At 40.2% G+C, this 7,171-nt stretch overlaps 1 pseudogene; it reads left to right on the forward strand.

Moving 5' to 3' along the window:
- The first annotated feature begins 239 nt into the window (after positions 1 to 239).
- Positions 240 to 2,644, forward strand: LOC141496509 (phosphoglycerate mutase 1 pseudogene; annotated as a pseudogene).
- The last annotated feature ends 4,527 nt before the right edge of the window (positions 2,645 to 7,171 follow it).

The raw sequence follows: 7,171 nt of genomic DNA on the forward strand, positions 1-7,171 counted from the left end.
AGTATGTTAGGGCGGCTAGGTGATGCAGTGGATAGAGCACCAGCCCTGGAGTCAGGAGTGTCTGAGTTCAAATCCGACCTCAGACACTTAATAACTACCTAGCTGTATGGCCTTGTCCAAGCCACTTAACCCCATTTGCCTTGAAAAATCCTAAAAAAAAAAATGAATGTTAAAATTGTATTTACATGTAATTGATAAAAAAAATTTAATATTCTTTTTAAAAAAGAATATAAGTAACCATGCGCGCCTTATTAGCTCTAGGAGGACTTAGCCAAACTAAGGTCCACGGGTTAAGGTTGGCTACATCTCTGTCCCTCAGGGTTCTAGCAGGTACTCTGAGTGGCAGTGGAGTTCTCCATGTTAACAACTGGGGCTCTAATCATGATGAGTTCTCCCCAGCATCAGTCAACAGTGAATAGTCTCAATTTTAATTATCAATTACTTTTTATGAAGGGATTTTTATTGAGAAGATATAGCAAGAACAGAAGTACAAAACACACACACACACACACACACACACACACACACACACACACCTCAAAAGCAAAACACGAGGTATCCTCGGCCCGGAGCCTCCAAGCTGGTGCTGCGCTCCTGCAGCCTGGAGAACCGCTCCAACGGCTGGCACGACGTGCACCTGAGCCCCGCCGGGCACGAGGAGGCCAGGTGCTGCGAGACGCTGGGGAGGAGTTTGATACCTGCTTCTCCTCTGTCCAGAAGAGAGCAACCCGTACCCTGTGGACAGCACCAGATGCCATGGACCAGATGGGGGCCTGCTGTGAGGACTGGGCGCCTCAGTGAGCGGCCCCACGGGGGTCTGACCGGCCGAGGCCGCGGCTAAGCAGGGGAGGCCCGGGTGAGGCTCCGGCGGCGGTCCTTGGCATCCCTCCACCGCCAGTGGCTCCTGACCGCCCCGTCTACAGCAGCACCAGCCAGGACCGCCGCTGGGCAGGTCTTACCCAGCTCGGCTGCCCTCCTGGGACAGCTTGCAGACACCGTGGCTCGGGCTCGCCCCTTCTGGAAAGAGGAAAGCGTCCCTCGGATGCGGGAAGGAAGCCGGTGCTGATGCAGCCCATGGCAATAGTCTCGGAGGGATTGGCAAGCATCCTGAGAGTCTGTCTGAAGGAGCGCCCAGGGAGCTGAATCTGCCCGCTGGCATTCCCATCGCGCGTGAGTTAGACAAGAACCTGCAACCACCGGGCCGATGCAGTTCCTCGGAGATGAGGGGACGGTCCGCAAAGCCTGGGAGGCCGGGGCAGCCCGAGCAGTGCCGGCCGGCTGTCAGGACCGCAGGGGCCGGGTCCTTCCCTTCTCACTCTCCACCACTGGCTCTCCGCTGCCTGTCCCCCACACGGACCATCGCCGCACATAGCGGCAGGGTCCTCTTCTCATTCTCTTCCTCCCTATTTCCGACCAATTCCTTTCTCTCCCTTCAACCGCTTTAGTCAAAATGCCTCCTGGGTCGTTTGGCTCATTAAGGACCTGGTTAGGGATGGGGACCGAGTAAGAAATGACCGTTGTGGGAGCAATTGTTCCAGTTCTTCCTATGAGCCAGTTGTGCCAGGAGGGCAGCCCTCTCGGGCTGTTGTAGGAAGCCGCCTATCACCCAGGGGGTCATTTGACGAATCGTTAAAGTCTTGTTTGCCCTCCTTAATTCAAGAAAAATGAATCGGGGACGTTGATCATGTCTTAATGTTTACTCGATGCATTTGCTTTCACAAAAGGCCCTTTTCAGACTGGTTATTAGTGTCTTTTGAAATTAAACTGCCCCACTTGGTCGGCATCAGACATCTCAAGCAGCATCAGACGAGAGTTCCTTGATTTCTAAGGGGTAAAGAAATACATGCCACTGTGTATTTTATAACCCCTGCTCTGTTCTGTGGAAGTGAAATGCCCCTAGATCATGCTGAAATAAGTCTCAGTGTCCCATTGCCTTCCACCTCATGTCCAGCCACCTGGGTCTTCATCAGTTTTAACATTAACTGTACTAACTTCCCCCCCACCACCCTTTTTGTTGTTCACTATAATAAAGGAGTGATGTGAAATTTAAAAAAAAAAAAAGCAGAACGCACGCTCCTCTATATCACTTTCATCCCTAAGGAGAATGAACTCAAATTAAAAGTGGTTGCTACAAAGAATTTTCACTTCCAAGTTCAAGGTAGCCAATGGACAACTCATTCTCTTGCTTGTATGATCCAGCATTTTGGGTGGGGTGGGGGGAGGGGTCAAACCACTCCTGAATTGGATCCTGATCGTTCCTCAGGGCTCTTTCGGGAGACTAAAGTCAGTTGCCAAAAAACTTCTGGACCTGTGGTGGTCCTACCAACCTTTGAATGTTAATCTATTTCATCTTTGATGCTTTTTCATCTTAAGAAAGATTGTCACTGTGACAATCCAGTGAACCTCCTTCTCAATTATTGTTTAAATACATAAAATATATATGATTACCAAGGAAACTCGCAAACTATCCCTTCCACATCAGGACTTTCCCCAATGCAATTCTGATTTATCACAAGTTGGCATAAGAAATTAAATGGGAATTTTGGAGGAGTTTTGCAGAAGTCACAGATGACACTCAAAGGCCAAAAGATGATACAAGAAAGTTTAGAAACTCAGAAATGCACAAAATTTTATACTATATACATATATATATATACCACAAAATATAGTATTAAATAATATCAACCCAAATTTTACAATAAGGTACTGTAAATACACCATTAAAAAATATTCAGATTTCTTCTCTGGTTAAAGAGAAAGCCAAAAAAATTGTGTGTGGATCAGGGGGACACCAGCTCCCTCATCCCCCAGAATGTGGCAGGGATAACTATCTGTTGAAATATAGCTGTGACTAATAAGAAGAAAATATTTATCTATATCAACTTCCTTATAGCAGCCATTTTTACTAATACCAAGAGTTGGATGCCTGTTTCTTAGAAAATGGCTAAAGAATTGTGTTGGATGATTATTCCTGAATATTATCTCATTGTAAGTAATTATGACTGTGATGGATAGAGAAAATAATGGAAATATCTACATTAACAGAGTGCAGTAAACAGAAGCAAGAAAACTATACACAATGATTACAACAATGTAAATGGAAAGAAAAAGAAAAAAGTAAATGTTGCAAAATTACAGAAATGAACTTGGTTTCAAATAAGAGATATGAGAAAACTCTTCCCCATCTTACACCTTTGCTGAGTTAGGAAATCCATGGGTATGGTACATTGTATATATTTTTAAAATTTTACCAATTGGTTTTGCTAATTTTTTTCTCTTCTTTTTCATTTTTTTCTTTGAAACTATCACTAATAATATGGCTTGGCTTTCTGGGGGAAGAGAAAGTATCCTGGCAGAAATGTTAATGATATAAAGAAAAAATATCAAAAATTTACTTGAAAAAATATAAATTTCAAATTTCAAATCTGCAATGGCACAATTCTGTAGAAAAATGGATTTTATCTTCTACTTCCTTGTATTTATCTTAGATGCTCCCTCTATGTGCAGAGTGTGTTCTCTCCTTTACTGAATCTTGCAGAATTCCTATGCTTCTTCCCAGCCCAGCTCAGACATCAATCACTTCCTACACTAAACCTCTTCTAATTTCCCTCAGTAATTAAAGCTTTTCCCCTCTGGATATTATTTTGTTTATAATTTATATCTTCTTACCCTCTGTATGTATTGTATCTTCTCCCATAGAATGCAAGTTCCATAAGTGAGGGACTGTTTCATTTTATCTTTTTAAAATCCAATATTTAGAAAAGTACCTTAAACAAAATAGGATCATAATGTTCTATATAAGGAATATGCTTTGGCCAACACTTCAGTGTTTGTTGAATGGACTTATATTTACTTTCCAGCTAACTCTTCAGAAATGTATTTATTCTCTAAAGCAAAGCTTCTAAATATTTTTTGGTCATGAATGCCTTTGGCAGTCTGATAGGGAAAAAATATCTGCATTCATTCTCAGAATAATGTTTTAAAATACCTGAAATAAAATACATAGGATTGCAAAGGAAATCAGTTAGATTGAAATATTGTCAACAATCAGGTATGGTGGCCTCTACCTATGAACCTACTCTATGGAGGCTGCTGCTGGTGGATCACTTAAGCTTGGGAATTCTGAGCAACTTGATGTCTAAAGTCAAACATACATCAACACTAAGTCTGACATCAATATTGTGAGTACTGGCAGCTGAGTCGAGCTGAGTACTGGGCTGCCTCAGAAGGAGTGCAAATACCCAAGATGGAAAGAGAGCAGGGCAAAATTTCCATGCAGATCATCAGTGGGGGTTGGCCTATGAGTAGCCACTATACTACCTGCCTGGAGGGACAGAGAGATAGGAGAAAAGATCGAGAAAAAAGAAGAGGGGAAGAAGGAGAAGGAAATATGGGGAAAGTTGAGGAAGGGAGGAGAGAAATATAGTTGACAAACTATTAAATTTAAAAAAAAAAAAGGTTCACAGACATCAAGAACCCTGCTCTAAGATGAGAGTCTCCAACATATAGTACTTCCTCATAGGTACTAAATATTTCATGTCTAGACTAAATAAAATATATTCTATCTGCTTACTGTAGTACATGGTAAAATCTTTTGAAAATTCTATTTCAATAAAGCTGAAGGTTCCAGTTTTTATAAAGCTCTTGTGTAGAAAGGCCTGTCCATGCAATAAACCGCTTCTTTCCAGAGGCCTCCAGTCAAAGTAGTAGTAGTAGTGGGTTATTTGCTGAGATTCAGTTTCAGTTTATACAATATGATTTGAAGTCAATGGTTTTCCAAATTGCTTGTTTTCTTTCCTGTCAATGACAGTATCATTCATCAGTTTTTTTGACAACTCCTATGCATTGTGGGCTGAATTGTCACAAGCTGAAATGACTAAAGACACTTTAACAATAAAGGGGGGAAATTACTCCTACATATGCATTTGGGCTTTCAGCGCCTTTAGTGCTCCCTTAAAAGGGCCCTGTGATAAAGTAGCTGAGAACACAAACAAAAAGCAAGATGAACTGTCCCCCAGATGGTTCCATTGTGCAGCCTCAGGCCCATATCAGTTATGATTACCTCGGTTGGGAATATGAACCGTCTCCCACCTTTCTTAAGGCACTAACCTGCTTGATCCATTCATTTTGTGTTACTTAATAGTAAGACTATATAAAATGCTGTTTTACTTCCTTATCCAGTATGGTAGTGATCCCAGATGCCAGAAAAGTACATTTTGGCTAGGTCCCACCAAAATAAAAAAGCTTCAACTGTAAACTTTATTATGTCTCTCATCTGAGAACTAATCCAATTAAGTTTGGGAAGCTCATCATCAGAGTAGTCACAGGGTAATAATGAATTTTTCACCCATAATAATAATAACCAAAGACCATCTGCTCAATTATAAAGGGGTTGTAAACCGTCTTGGTGGACCAAGAGCCCACCCTGATGAAATCACAGATCCTGAAGAATTGGATTTTTTAAGGAAACTCAGTTCTTAGAAATGAAGAGGAAACATTAACAGATTTAAAGTAAGCTAGCGCACACATACACACACATATAATTTTCAGCCACTGATGTCAGGTGCTAGAATGAAATTAGTACCCTAATGACAAAGGATTGTATGTATCCATTATCATTCCCTCATGTAATCTAGATAACCAATTTTAGATATGTCTGTGATCTCTGCTTGCTTGTTATAAAACTCTGTATCCTCCTTAAAGGCTCTGGTTAAATAAATTTCTGAATACAGAACACATTGACCTATTGGTAGGTTTCAAGTGGCTATTAAGAATGAAAACTCTTCAAGGACGAAGTCTGAGAGTACTTGATTGATAATGGTAGCTGCCTCCAGGATACAGTGCATTTGAAGTTACTCAGCTGCTTGCTGGGAGATGGAGAGTGATGTTACACTTAAAAGCATAATAATCAAAAATGTTTTCAATGGACATGCATTTTCAGGGGCAATGAAGAGGTGCACAGTGAATGGGAATAAGGGACAGCTTATTATCATGTAAGAATTGAGTAGAAAAAATGGAAGAAAAGATGATATCAGAGAAATGTGTGACCAAAAAAGACAGTAGACCAATCATAATGGCTAAACAGAGATAGCCAAGAGATATGTCCATGTATTCCATTAGTATTCACACAATTTCAAGAGATGAGAGTCAGGACCTCAACGCCCCCCCACCCCAGCAATGAGATTTAGAGGAAAATAGACAAGAGTCACACAGAATAAGAATGCATAACAGTAACAGTCATATTGTGCAATGAAGAATCGTAAATGACTTAGCTATTCTCAGCAATCCAATGATCCAAAACAACTTCAAAAGACTAGTGATGAAGCATACTATCTTCCTCCAGTGAAAGAAGTGATATTGATTGAATACAGACTGAAGTACGCTTATTTTTCACTTGCATTTTTTTCTTTCATTCCAGTCTTCTTGCACAAAAATGATTAACAGGGAATTGTTTTACATGATTGCCCATGTAAACCCTATATCTGATTGCTTTGTGTCTCAGGGAGTGGGGAAGGAATAGAATTTGGAACTCAAAATTTTAAATAAAAATTTTTAAATGTTAATGCATAAATGGGTTTCTATCTAATCTGTACCATAACAAATACCCACATTGGTGACATCACAGATCCATCAAGTTATGTTTTCTGAGTTTTGTATGATCTCAGATCTTCATCTTGCAAAGAATTGATAATCCAGTCACTCCCTTTCTGAAGACCAAAATGGGAAAGTGCATTGATAAGGGGTTTCATTATTATTATTATTCTATGGGCTTTTAAAGTCAAGTAGAATTTCTTTCGATTGAGAAATAAAGCCTCAGATTCATCCTACATTACCGACAGAAGTGAAAGAGTTTACCCAGTTTCAGTAACTTGAATGCTAAGCTTAATTTTGTCTACAAGGGCATGCATTTTGCTAAGTAATAATAATGATGATTTTGTATTTACTTAGCATATAAGATTTAAACCAGACAATGGATTATGTCTTAATAAAGAATTGAATGTCACTTAGAAAATTCATTATTTTGGTCTTCAACCAACTATAAGGGAGCACAAAGGAAATGAGATCCAACTTGTTAAAAATTAACTAAAATACCAATATCCACAAATTCCATATAGTTCTAAATTCACTTCTGACTACTTTGCTGACCTTACATTGTCATTTTATATGTATA

The sequence above is a fragment of the Macrotis lagotis genome, chromosome 8 (assembly GCF_037893015.1).
Source record: "Macrotis lagotis isolate mMagLag1 chromosome 8, bilby.v1.9.chrom.fasta, whole genome shotgun sequence".
NCBI lineage: Eukaryota > Metazoa > Chordata > Mammalia > Peramelemorphia > Peramelidae > Macrotis > Macrotis lagotis.